This window comes from Ranitomeya imitator, chromosome 2 (assembly GCF_032444005.1).
Source record: "Ranitomeya imitator isolate aRanImi1 chromosome 2, aRanImi1.pri, whole genome shotgun sequence".
NCBI classification, from domain to species: domain Eukaryota; kingdom Metazoa; phylum Chordata; class Amphibia; order Anura; family Dendrobatidae; genus Ranitomeya; species Ranitomeya imitator.
In genome coordinates this window covers 184,720,334-184,733,613 of record NC_091283.1, presented here as the reverse complement: position 1 = coordinate 184,733,613, position 13,280 = coordinate 184,720,334, and the positions used below count along the sequence as shown (strand labels likewise).

The 13,280-nt window shown below is 42.9% G+C and overlaps 1 protein-coding gene across 1 annotated transcript in view; it reads right to left on the bottom strand.

The window, feature by feature from the left end:
- The window catches only part of GPR173 (G protein-coupled receptor 173), a 50,870-nt gene extending 41,858 nt beyond the window's left edge, over positions 1-9,012 (bottom strand). Inside the window, exon 1 of the mRNA XM_069748249.1 lies at positions 8,646-9,012. The gene's annotated coding sequence lies outside the window, so the exon portion shown is untranslated. The remainder of the gene's footprint in view (positions 1-8,645) is intronic.
- Positions 9,013-13,280: the final 4,268 nt, after the last annotated feature.

The following is a 13,280-nucleotide window of genomic DNA, read 5'->3' as shown; positions in this document are numbered from 1 at the left end:
AATTAATTCATCTACATGATAAATTCTCTTTCTATGGTGGCCCTTATATTGTAATTCGTCTTTATCTTCCAGGTTCCTGAAACTTAAAGGGTTAATCCCCATCTTCAGAAATGGGTATTGTCGGATAACACTTGTAAAAACGACCATTTTTGTAGTTTACTGCTTATTAAAATTTTCAGTTGTTCTTGAGATTTTAACACTTTTCTTTTGTTTACAACTCGATGCCTTGGAGACCGACCACTGCTGATACACAACAGAACATGCACAGCGCTTACAAGCTCTTTTCTATTGAGCTTTAACGCACCGTTTTGAAAATGGAGTGCTCTGTTACCTCCCAATCCCAGCAGTGCTTACAAGCTAGACAGCAGCAGTGGTCGGTCTCCTAAGCAACAAACTGTAAACAAAAAGAGAGTTTTAATATCTTAAGAAGAGCTGCAAATTTTAATAAGTAAATTGCTAAAGTATTTGTTTTTACAAGCACTACCTGAAAATATCCATTTGTGAATACGAAAATAACCCTTTTAGGTCCCCATACATAATATAGCTCTGGCAAAAATTAAGAGACCACTGCAAAATGTTCAGTTTGTCTGATTTTTCTCTTTATAGGTATATTTTTGAGTAAAATGTAAATTATTCTTTTAGTCTATAAACTTCTGACAACATGTCTCCGAATTTCCAAGCAATAATATTTGTATTTTTTTCTGACAAAGAAAAATGGTCAAAATAAAAAACAACAACAGGGTTTTCAGACGTCAAATAATGCAAAGAAAACAAGTTCATAATCATTTATAAACAATAATGCTAATGTTTTAACTCAGGAAGAGATCAGAAATCAATATTTTGTGGAATAACCATGATTTTTAATCACAGCTTTCATGCGTCTTGGCATGCTTTCCACCAGTCTTTCACACTGCTTCTGGCGCAAAACTGTAATCAGTTCTTCTTTGTTTGATGGCTTGTGACAATCCATCATCCTCTTGATTACATTCCAGAGGTTTTCAATGGGGTTCAGGTCTGGAGTTTGGGCTGCCCATGACAGGGCTTTGATGTGGTGGTCCCTTAATTTTTGCCAGAGCTGTATAAGTCGGCCGTACTTTCTGATTGTGTAATCCAGTATCCATTAACACTAGACCAGAGCTGATAAATGAGCAGGTCTCAGCAGCCCACGTGGCTTGAATGTGAACTATGGAGAGAAAGCTCCGTGAACTGGTTGGGTCACTATTAGGTGGCGGGGAATAGTAAAGGCTCTTCTTTCCAGGCAATTTATGTTTTAGCAAGGAGGCAAATGGGTCATATAAAGGGACTGGAGGAAGGAAATAAACACTTGAGGCTTTTTTTGGTTGATGATGGTTGGAGGAGGGGAGAGTTGGAGCCATAACATAGAATATAGGCTGAACTGGATGGACAAATGTCTTTTTTCGGCCTTACTAACTATGTTACTATGTTACTATGTATAACTGAACTCATTAGGAAATTACATGTCAATTTCATTCTATTTTTGAGAGAGATTGCAGTTCAGAGAGGATTGGTCATAGATAAGTAGAATTGGTGATGAAGAAAGAATTTAGCAGATGGTGTCCAAATGTTCAGAGATAGAAACCTGCCACTGACCACTCTGTAGAAGAGGACATGTCACTAGGTCAAATATGGCCAGTTTTTGCTCTTATATTATTCCCACTGTAGCCTTGAGTATTCTGTTATTTTCTTTATTAAAAATCCACCAGAGATATGGGCCTTTTTTTTGTGCTAATTTTTATGTTCTTTATCAAGAAGGCGTGCCTGACAGGATCCTCTGGGGCGTGTCTTTAGGCTGCTTTGTCCAATTACCCTTTTAGCACTTCTCACTTGATTAAGCCCTTAAAAATTAGCTCTAAATAATAAGGTCGATGTCTTTGGAACCGTATGGCAGATTTTAAAAAAGAAAAAAAAAGAATATTCATGGGAACAGCAGGAATAAAATGAAAGCAAAAACTGAAAACATTCAACCAGTCAACATGTCCTCATTAAGGAAGGTGGTCCATCATGCACACGAGCCCAAACCAAAGGAAAGAGAAGTAAATGACTTGGTAAAATCTAGACATCCAGGCCACTGATTCCTGGTCATTATTAATTTGTATTGGAGGCTCGTTTATGTGAATATTTTATAGGGCAATTGAAGCTACTGGACCCCAATGAAAAATCTGTACAAAGGGTCCTCAAGCTACCATGTATAATTCAATATAGAACAAAGAAAATGGTATATAGCAGCATCATATCATTCAGTATTCAGTAATACTATTCATCAAAACACGCCTATTAATATCTTGGACATTCAACCGGATCAATCGCTCAAGACTCAAGCAAAAACGGAGATGTGGGAACCACAAATGCGACCAAATAGCCAAGATGTAGATAAGAAAATTTGCTTTATTGCATATTCAAAACAGAGACAAAAATGGGGTTCATGGGGAACGTGTGCAAATACAAGCAAAAGTGCAATAGTGCAAAAAACAAGACGCTCTGACTACAACGCACCACGCTTATTATATCGCTATCAATCTGTTGTAGAGGGTAATCTATTTAAGGGTGGTGAGTGGAAGAGGATCAATGCCCACCATCTAGATGGTGGTGAACCAATAGAGAGGCACTTCAAGATATTGTGGTATGCAGCCGGATAATAAACGCCAAAGAAATATATATGACGCTTATCTATATATTATGCCTAAAATTAGGTCCCCTATTGTGCTATGCACCATTTTAGATAAGCAGTATAAACAGAAAATCTTCTATTAACATAGTCCCAGCTACTCCTATCCACCAGCATCTATTAGTATGAACATAATGACTAACTATATCCACCAGTGGTATCTCATATGGGTGTTACCCCAGAGCCAGTGGCGCCGTGTGTGGGAGTCAGGTCAGTGCGTCAACCCCGACGCGCGTTTCGGAGACTTGATCCTTCGTTAGGGGACGTGAGCATCAGAGCGTCTTGTTTTTTTGCACTATTGCACTTTTGCTTGTATTTGCACACGTTCCCCATTTTGTCTCTGTTTTGAATATTCAATAAAGCAAATTTGCTTATCTACATGTGTAATACAGCAGACATACCATGTGCGCAACTTCTGCAGTGGCATATGGGCTCAGTATTTATGGGGGGACCACCACCACCTTCAAAGTAGATTTTTACTACCCATCAGATTGTATAAAGCAACTTTGGCGCACACATGGCAGGGGGACCCTCTCCAGACTTACTCCAGGAATATTACAATATTTTTAACTTGGACCAGTATTTATTAGACTTGCTAACATCCTGCATGCGCCATTAATAATATTTGTATATTTTTTTTGTCTCTGCCTCTGCGCAGAAACATAAAGTCCCTTATGAAGAAGAGGTCTCCTATGAGCCTTCTTGGCTTATGGGACCATTTTCTTTTGCAATTTCAACAATGCATTTTTCTGCTTTATTTACTTAAATATTATAATGCACAATATTAAAGGGGTTGTCTAGGGTGGTTAAAAGGTGTTCTCACCTACAGGAAAGGAGCTGCTCCCCTGTACAGCTGACAATGCAGTGCGCCATACTGGTCTGCAGGCTTCCTCTTCCGAAGAAAGGAATAGGTGGCCACTGCAGCCAGTCAGAGGCTGCCGATCGTCTGCAGCCTTGATGTTACATTCCAGAAAGCTAGGGTGGCGCCGTTTCGGTAGATGAATTTCCTCGTTTTTGTTAATTTTTTTCGACTTTTTGAACACCCTGGGCTGCTTGCTGCAGTTTTGATAAAATCACAGTTTTATCTGCAACATTTCTACCAAGGGCCGACGTTGGGATGAGGAGAACACTGGCCATTTGCTAATAGCGGCAGACCACACGGCCGTTATTGGGTCCGTGAGTTGGGGGGCCCTTTGCCGGCGCCGGGCACCCCCTTCCCGCCCAGCACCGCACATTCAACAAAGCAATGATGGAGAAGGGAAGCCATTCGCTCCCACCCCCATCTTTCTTACTCAGTGTCTGATGTCTTCGTTACCTGGCACAATGACGTCACTTCATCGCACCACGCCGTGCCAGACAGTGGAGTTGCTGAGGAGACCAGAACAGCGGGGGAACTGAGAAAGGTGAGTATTTATTTTTTTTAAATCAGTGAGTACATTTTGGTCAACAGAATACTGTATGGAGGACTACGGGGAGTGCATTATACAATATGAAGGACTATGGGGTTCATTATACTATATGAAGGATTATGGGGTTCATTATACTATATGGAGGTCTATGGGGTGTGTATTATACAACATGGAGGACTGTGGGGAATGCATTATACTACATAGATAACTATAGTGAGTACATTATACTATATGAAGGACTATGAGGAGTGCAGTATGCTATATGGAGGACTATGGGGCCAATTATACTATATGGATGACTATGGGGCCAATTATACTATATGGATGACTATGGGGCCAATTATACTATATGGATGACTATGGGAGTGCATTATACTATATTGAAGCAATGTGGAGCCCATTACACTATATGGAAGGTAATGTGGGGACCATTATATTTGAAGGGCTATGTGGAGGCCATTATTATATTTGGAGGGCCATTATACTATATGATGGGCTATGTAGGGGTCTTTATGCTGTATGCGAGCAATTAGACAGTACAGTGTGAAGGTTTGTGTGGGGTCCTTCATACTGTGTGGGGGCAATTATACTGTTTGAAGGGCTGTATGGGGTTCATTATACTATGTCTCTGAATGTATGTGCTCCGTCCATGCATGTGTCAGTGCATATGTGCTCCTGTTCCGTGTATGCATGTGTCAGTATGTACAGTATGTGCAATGTAAATCTTTCTGTTTGATGGTGCAATATGTTAGCATTTGGGGCCCCACTTTGTCTAAAACCGACCCTGGCTCTACCAGTTCTCTGAATGTTGAGCTCTGATTAACCTCCCACACCACTGATTGGCATCTTTCTGTGACCACTGTGCATAGGCAGAAATCTGCCAATCAGTGGTGCGGGCGGGGTTATACAGAGATCATGACTATGGAGAACTACATGGCAGCAGGTTTACTAGTCTTCTAGTGATAATCTTCTGCTGATAAAACTGTGATTTTATCAAAACTACAGCAAGCAGCATGGTAAGTGAAACATCATTGGAATCAGGGCCTCTGTCTCTACATTATTCTGTTCTCAGATTAGGTGGCAAAAACCTAATGACAGATTTCCTTTAAAGGCGTTTCCCAGTTATTTTAGCTCCTTTGCTTTGCACTCATTAAAAATAACTAACAAATTCAGCAGTCACTCACCCTCACAAGCTCCAGCACTGCATCTCCAGCACTGCTCCAGTATTTGTTGACAGACTTCAGAGGTGACTTCATTGGTACAGAGAACATGACTGCTGTAACCAATCAGTGCCCTCCCCATCAGCAGATCCCAGTGATTGACTGCAGTGGTCATGTCACCGCTGAGTCCTGTCACCAAAGATTGGAAAAGCAGCACTGGAGCAATGAAGGGTGAGTAACAGCAGAATTTATTTGTAAGTAGCACAAATTCATGGTTCCTAGAAAAAAAAATTAGGAGACTAATACTTTTAAAGACTCGATACATTTGGGAACCACAAGCTTCAACTTACGCCTCTATGTGCAGGTATAGCTCAATTATATTGTGATTATTAAAAATATATTTAATAGGAATATAATTGCTACACCTTAAGTAACATCATAATAAATCTCATGAAAGGATCTATTAATATACACTCATCAACACTAGAATTGTACCTCAAGAAGAAAAAGTTGAGGAATTATGGAAATCCCAGGATGAAAAAATGAAATCATTATTTTCAAAATATCTCGATTTATTCAGTCTGGAGTATGAGAGCCATGTGAAGAAATCCCGGCACTTACAGCCTTGCCTGCTATCAGTGAGAATATTAATGGTCGTCTATGGAAGGTTGTTCTGCACTGAATGCACTTGGAATCATCAAGATCCACTGCTGGCAGCTTCCTTTACAATTGCTGACCAATGCTGTCGCAAATGTGCTTCATGGGAGACCAGTCCGGAGCTCCTGCAGAAGTGGTAACACATTTAGGCCACGCAGGCTACTCATAGTAGCACAAACAACATGAGACCTGATGCCATGTTGATGAAAGGTTCCTGGGACACTTAAGAGAAAAGGCTGCATCATTGGTTCCATGACCAAATCAACATAATGCTGAGCTGTTAATGTACTGGGAAGAAAGATTGGAGGGGTCCAGGGATCGTACATATTATCACCCCATACCATTATTCTCAGAGTAGCACTGATGTGACGTTTACTCGTAAAGGCCTGTTTATGGCATTACCCACGTGGTCTCTAGCTGAAGACAGGAGGCTGTGATGGAGGAATGGATGCTGTAATGGAGGTCTATCCTCATCGAGGAGTCCCCCTTTTGTCCAGGATGCAATAATAGCTGGAATCAGTCTGGAGATCATGTGAGCAACGCTATGAAGAAGCCTTCACAAAGGAACATCACACCAGTCCTAGTCCTGGAATTATGGTGTGGGGTGACATATTAAAAAGCCAGGCCACATGTTGCTTGTGCTACTGTGAGCAGCCTCTATGGCCAGACTACCATGACTTACAAAGTCTCCGGACTTGTTTTCCAACAAACACATCTTGGGTCGTCAATTGCACAGGGAGCTGCCAGCAGCGGATCTTGATGATTTTCGTGCCCAAGTGCATTCAGAACATTCTTTAGACATTAATATCTTCACTGATAGCAGCCAAGGCTGTAAGTGCTGGATTTCTGCTCATTCTTGACACCAAAGGAATTGAGATGTTTTGAAAATTTTGTTTTCATTTTCTCATCATTTGCAGATCAGTAACATATCTACCATCCTGTGATTTTCAGAATTCCACCACTTTTCCTTCTTGGTGTTGCAATTTCAATATTAAGGAGTGTAGTTTACACTATAAATGTGTGTTTATCTGTCAGAACTAGAAATAAGTACAGTAAAATGGCGGCAGGACCGCCGCCGGCACCTGGCAAACTCGGGAAGTGCCAGGGCTCAAACCGCCGAGAGGACCCACTCTGCCCAGGTTTCCATTTTCAACATTCACTGTACATGTATAGAAGATGTGCGCATTGCATGTATTGAGCAGGCTCAGGAGATGAGCCTACTCCATGATGTATGGGTGTTCCAGGTACAGCAGTTTAACCCCTTAGATGCTGCAGTCAGTTGTGACAGTGGCATTTAAGAGGTTGGAAATGGAGGAAGGTGTCCCTTTCGTTGACCCTTGGACCACCCTGTAACATGATTACTGGGTGCTCATGGCAGTGTCATGGCAGTCATGGTGCCTACCGATGGCCCCTCGCCCGAGTTTGCCATTTGTACACCTATGAAGCCAATACCATAGGCAATAGGTATCTTTATAATACACTACAATATTACATCATGTAAAAAATGTAAATATATGTATACATAAGATTTCAGATCTCCATTAACTAAAACCAAAAAATTATAAAAAAAATAATATATTTGGTTTTGCCACTGTCCAAAAATAATAAAATAATATTTATGCCAGAAAGTGAACGCCAAAATGGAGGGAAAAACAATTTAAAAAAAGTCGGAATCACTGTTGTTTGGTCTTTGCCCCCTAAAATATGATAAAAAGAGATAGAAAGTGAGAAGAGACCTATTGGGCCTGTATGAACCTAGAGAGGTCTCTGAGTGTTTCTTTTTCCTTGGGGTTTCTACCAGGGATTCCCCGTAAGCGGACAGCCTAAAAAGTTACCGGCTGATAACAGGGCATAATAGCTTGTAATAAAAATGCACAATTAATGAAGATATGTTAGAGTTTCAATTAAGTGGGCGTTTATTAAGGTTAACAAAGAGGAAGCTAAATGAAAAATCACTTTATATATGGCAATAATCAGCCATAGGGATGGGTGGTCCATCAGTCAGGGCACCCTGCGCCATAATGTCTGGCATATGTTATGTGGCCTGTGCCCTTTTGGTCTTGGCAAAAGTTTGGAGCAAAGAGTTGATGAAGACGTTGCCGGCAATCCCAGGCCTGAAGGGTTAATCGCCTAGGTGGGTGGCATAGTAATGCATTCTAGGCTGATATTGCATGCCCAGATGATGCCACGTATGCCGCCATCAGGGGTGCTGCACACAGAGGTTTATATGCATGCTATAATTCACACCGGAGGCCTCCGTTCTGCATCCGGTGGCCAATTCTACCTCTTTATTCGCCAGCGAGGCTCCTCCACGTTGCAGGCCTCCTGGCATAGAAAGGGTGAAGTCTATCCAGTGCAGTATCCAGACGGCCATCTACATAATCAGAGGCATTTTTTTATTAGGCAATTATGATTTTGTTCCTCTGTAATCCTGCCTCGGAGAGACAAATACGGGTGAGACGGAGACAGGACTACAGAACAGTATAATAAAGCAGATGAGAGACATGGCTGGGGATACACCAGTGGGGGGAGGGGGACGCAGGCATACAAAGCGATGCTGGGATGAGGACAATAGCTGTAAATGCAGGCGATGGGAGACATCACGTCGATCTTACAACATGTAGTCAGATTGATGGGGTAGGCTACGGACGGGCACACGGACTGGAGCAGCCTGTCCCACCTGACCCCCTTTTTGGTACGGCAGAACATCAGGGGGACCATTCCCGTCCTTACCTGTTTGCTTGCTGGGTCTTAATGTTACCCCAGCCAGAGACTGTAGATGGAGGGGCACCGGGAAGCTGTAGATTCGGGGTGCCCGTCTGATTTTTCCTTCCAGGCCACTCCAGCAAAAAGGAACCAGCCATCTTCTACATGGTGGGGAGGGGGAGGCAGGGAGCGAAGGATGGAGATGAAGAAGGGGGGGGCTGACGGGGATGGGGAAGAGGTATCCGCCTCTAGTTGCTATGGATACAGGAGCCGGATGACTTGTCGGCTCCGGATGTTAGCAGGGATACAGCCCCATCCCTTCCCTGCACTGGTCTGACATCATTTAGGCAAAGAAAGCTTCACTCGGTCCTTGACATACAAGATGTCTCGCTCCATGGTGGCGTTGTAGGAAGACGCGTAGAGTACGTGCAAGGGTCCTCCAAGGGTCCTTCATCCCTCCTGCCGCACTTTTTTCCTTCAAGGGATATTTTTGTGATACCTGCCAAAATCTACACAAGCAAATCCCCGCAGAGCATCGCCGCTCACCTTTTCCACACAAACTTCAGTCCATGGATGGAAACGACCCTTGTGTTCCCCTGCCGGGGACGTCTCCAGTCGTTGCCGTGTGGGGGTAGCTGTGCTCGGACTCTTGGGGGGACGTGTTACTAGGACAGACTTTGGGCCTGGGCAGCTGCTTCGGTCTCCCTCAGAACAGCAACAATTTTTTTTTTAACCATATAAGGTCTTGTTCTCACGTACCGTGTTTGATGCGTTTAACCCCCCCCCCCCCCACGCGAATTTTCCGCATAAAAAAGGCATCATTTTACAATAACAGCCAAATGATGCATAAATTCTCACACCCATGTTGCATATTTTGTCGCTCCATTTTCCCCCAAGACACAGCATGTTACTTCTATCAGCCTATTTGTAGCTTTTTTAATGCATTTTTTATGAGGGTCTTAGAATAAACACAGATAAGAGTTTACATGCATTTTTCATGCTTGTTTGTCCTTAACAACTCAGTGAAGGAAGAGTGAGACAATGACACTTCGAAATCCCCAAGGAAGAATGCATAAAAAAAGCATCAAAATGTGTAAAAAAAAATGTATCAAATCCGCTTGTAATATACACAGCCTTTTTCCTGCCAATACTCTGCTTATATTATGCAGAAATTAAATAAAAGTTACATCTGAACAAACCTTATGGGTCTGTTCACACAGAGCTTTCTCATGTGCATTTTTACTCAGAATACTACGTATTTCACATAAAAATGTGCTTGAAAAATGTCTACAGTTTATAACCACTTTGCCACATAGTTTTATCACCTTGTTGAAGTGTTCTCTGGGTGGACGTTCCCTTTAAATCTGAGACAGTTAGCGGTATGTGAGATAATCAGCTTGCAAATCTTCAGCAGAAACCTAAGGTTGCGTTGATTTCTGCCACTGATTTCGAAGCAGATGTTTTTCAACTGGTATTTACTGGATGTATGCTTACCCCATGTGAAGATAGCTTAAAAGGCATCTAACATGTAATACAGTTATCTTATATGTTTTAGTGACTGCTATTGGTGGGGATGGGGTACTGAGACCCTCCACTGATCGCTCAAAACGCTTCTGAAGTGCACAGCTCCTGTGTTATCTGCACACATAGAGCAGTGTACCGGCTCAATAAAAACTCTATGTTCACCAATCTCTCAAGAGCAGAGTATGGACCCATAGACTTACTAATGAGCCTATACACCTCTCATGGGGAACCTGAACAATTCAGAGTGGAGTTTTGACCAATTGGTGGGGGTCTCAGAGCTTGGACCCCACTGATCGGCAGCACATAGCAACCTCTATAATACGTAAAAAATGTTATGTTTATTGTACAAATCATGAACAATCTACTATATAATCGTCTATGGGGTACTTCCGTCTGTTTGTCTGTCTGTCACGGAAATCCCGCATCGCTGATTGGTCGCGGTCAGAGGCCGCGACCAATCAGCAACGGCCACAGTCCGGCCGCGAATTCGCCCCTTCCTACTCTCTGTCAGTGCCCCCTCCAGTCAGCACTCACACAGGGTTAATGGCTGCGTTACACCACGCTATGCCATGGTGTAACGCAGTCCGTTAACGCCGCTATTAACCCTGTGTGACAAACTTTTTACTATTGATGCTGCCTATGCAGCATCAAAAGTAAAAAAGATCTAATGTTAAAAATAATAAACAAAATAGAAAATCATTATATCCTCACCTTCCGGCGTCTTTCCCAGTGCTCCTCGGGAGCTCCGGTCCATGCATTGCGGTCTCGCGAGATGATGACGTAGCGGTCTCACGAGACCGCTACGTCATCATCTCGCGAGACCGCAATGCACTCTTGGGACCGGAGGGTCACGAGGAGCATCGGTAAACGCCTTGGCTGGATCCGGGGGCCGACGGAAGGTGAGTATATAACTTTTTTATTTTAATCCTTTTTTTTTAAACAGGGATATGGTGCCCACATTGCTATATACTACGTGGGCTGTGTTAGATACTACGTGGGCTGTGTTATATACTGCATGGGCTGCGCTATATACTGCGTGGCTGTGGTATATATTACATGGCTGGGCAATATACTACATCGCTGTGCTCTATACTAAGTGGCCTATGTTATATACTGCATGGGCTGTGTTATATACTACATGGCTGTGCAATATATTACGTGGCTGTGCAATATATTATGTGACTGGGCAATATACTACGTGGGCTGTGTTATATACTGTATGGGCTGTGTTATATACTGCGTGGGCTGTGTTATATACTACGTCTCTGTGCTATATATTACATGGCTGTGCAATATAGTCCATGGCTGTGCAATATAGTACGTGGCTGTGCAATATACTACGTGTCTGTGTTATATACTACGTGGGCTGTGTTATATGCTACTTGGCTGTGCTATATTTCCCTGCTGTATCTGTGCATCATGAATTGTGGTATGTTAAAGAGGGAGGCCCACTGAGACTCTTTCGACCGGGGCCCTCAAAAACCTGGAGCCGGCCCTGGCTTCACTGATTGGTCACGCCCGGCTGCGAACAATCAGCGACAGGCGCAGTACGGCCGCGAATTGGCACGGAATTTGAACCACACTTCACTAATTAGTCGCTCACGGACGGACGAATCCTGTGTATAAATTGCATTATTCTGAAAACTTCATAAATAAACTACATACATATTCTAGAATACCCGATGTGTTAGAATCGGGCCACCATCTAGTTACCAATATTTACCATTTCCATGCACAAAAATTACCCAGTAAAGAGTATAAATTACATAGTTTTTGTGTTAATTGTAGTGTTTAGATTTTAATTTTTATCAGGATCTTTATTAAATGATGACAAATCGTGCAATTATCACACCGGCCACTGAGGATTTTTAGACTCTAACTTCCTGAAGAAATTCACATGTACATTAGCAGCAATGATCAGAGCCCGACCTTATCTGTTGTATTGAAGCATCTAATCAGCGTGTGCAGCTGTCATTGTGAAGAGAGGGGGAGCAGGTCGGTTGTAATGCCACCCATTATGATTATTGTCTTCTGTGTTATCAGCCATTTTAATCCTGCCTCTGCTGATAAGGAGCCTGCTGTAAACGCTTCCTGAAAGGACAGGAGATATGAATTTCAAATTGCAAGATGATTATGATTATTTTTTAACTAGATGGTGGCCCAATTCTAACGCATCGGGTATTCTAGAATATGCATGTCCACGTAGTATATTGCCCAGCCACGTAGTATATTGCCCAGCCACATAGTATATTGCCCAGCCACATAGTATATTGCCCAGCCACGTAGTATATTGCCCAGCCACGTAGTAGATTGCCCAGCCACGTAGTATATTGCCCAGCCACGTAGTATATTGCCCAGCCACGTAGTATATTGCGCAGCCACATAGTATATTGCCCAGTCATGTACTATATTGCCTAGTCACGTAGTATATTGCCCAGCCATATAGTGTATTGCCCAGCCACATAGTATATTGCCCAGCCACGTAGTATATATCCCAGTCACGTAGTATATTGCCCAGTCACATAGTATATTGCCCAGTCACGTAGTATATTGCACAGCCCGCGTAGTATATTGCACAGCCCGCGTAGTATATTGCCCAGCCCGCGTAGTATATTGCCCAGCCCGCGTAGTATATTGCCCAGCCCGCGTAGTATATTGCCCAGCCCGCGTAGTATATTGCACAACCCACGTAGTATATAGCAATGTGGGCATCATAGCCCTGTTTAAAAAAAATGAGTTAAAATAAAAAATAGTTATATACTCACCTTCCGTTGGCCCCTGGATCCAGGAAGCGTTTACCGACGCTCCACGCGCGCTCCGGTCTCAAGAGTGCATTGCGGTCTCACGAGATGATGACGTAGTGATCTCGCGAGACTGCTACATCATCATCTCGCGAGATCGCAATGCATGGACCGGTTACCGGAGCGTCGCGAGGAGCGGGAAAGGCGCCGGAAAGGCGAGTATATGATGATTTTTTATATTTTTTATTATTTTTAACATTAGATCTTTTTACTATTGATGCTGCATAGGCAGCATCAATAGTAAAAAAGTTGGTCACACAGGGTTAATAGCAGCGTTAATGGAGTGTGTTACACCACGGCATAACGCTGTCCATTAGCGCTGCCATTAACCCTGTGT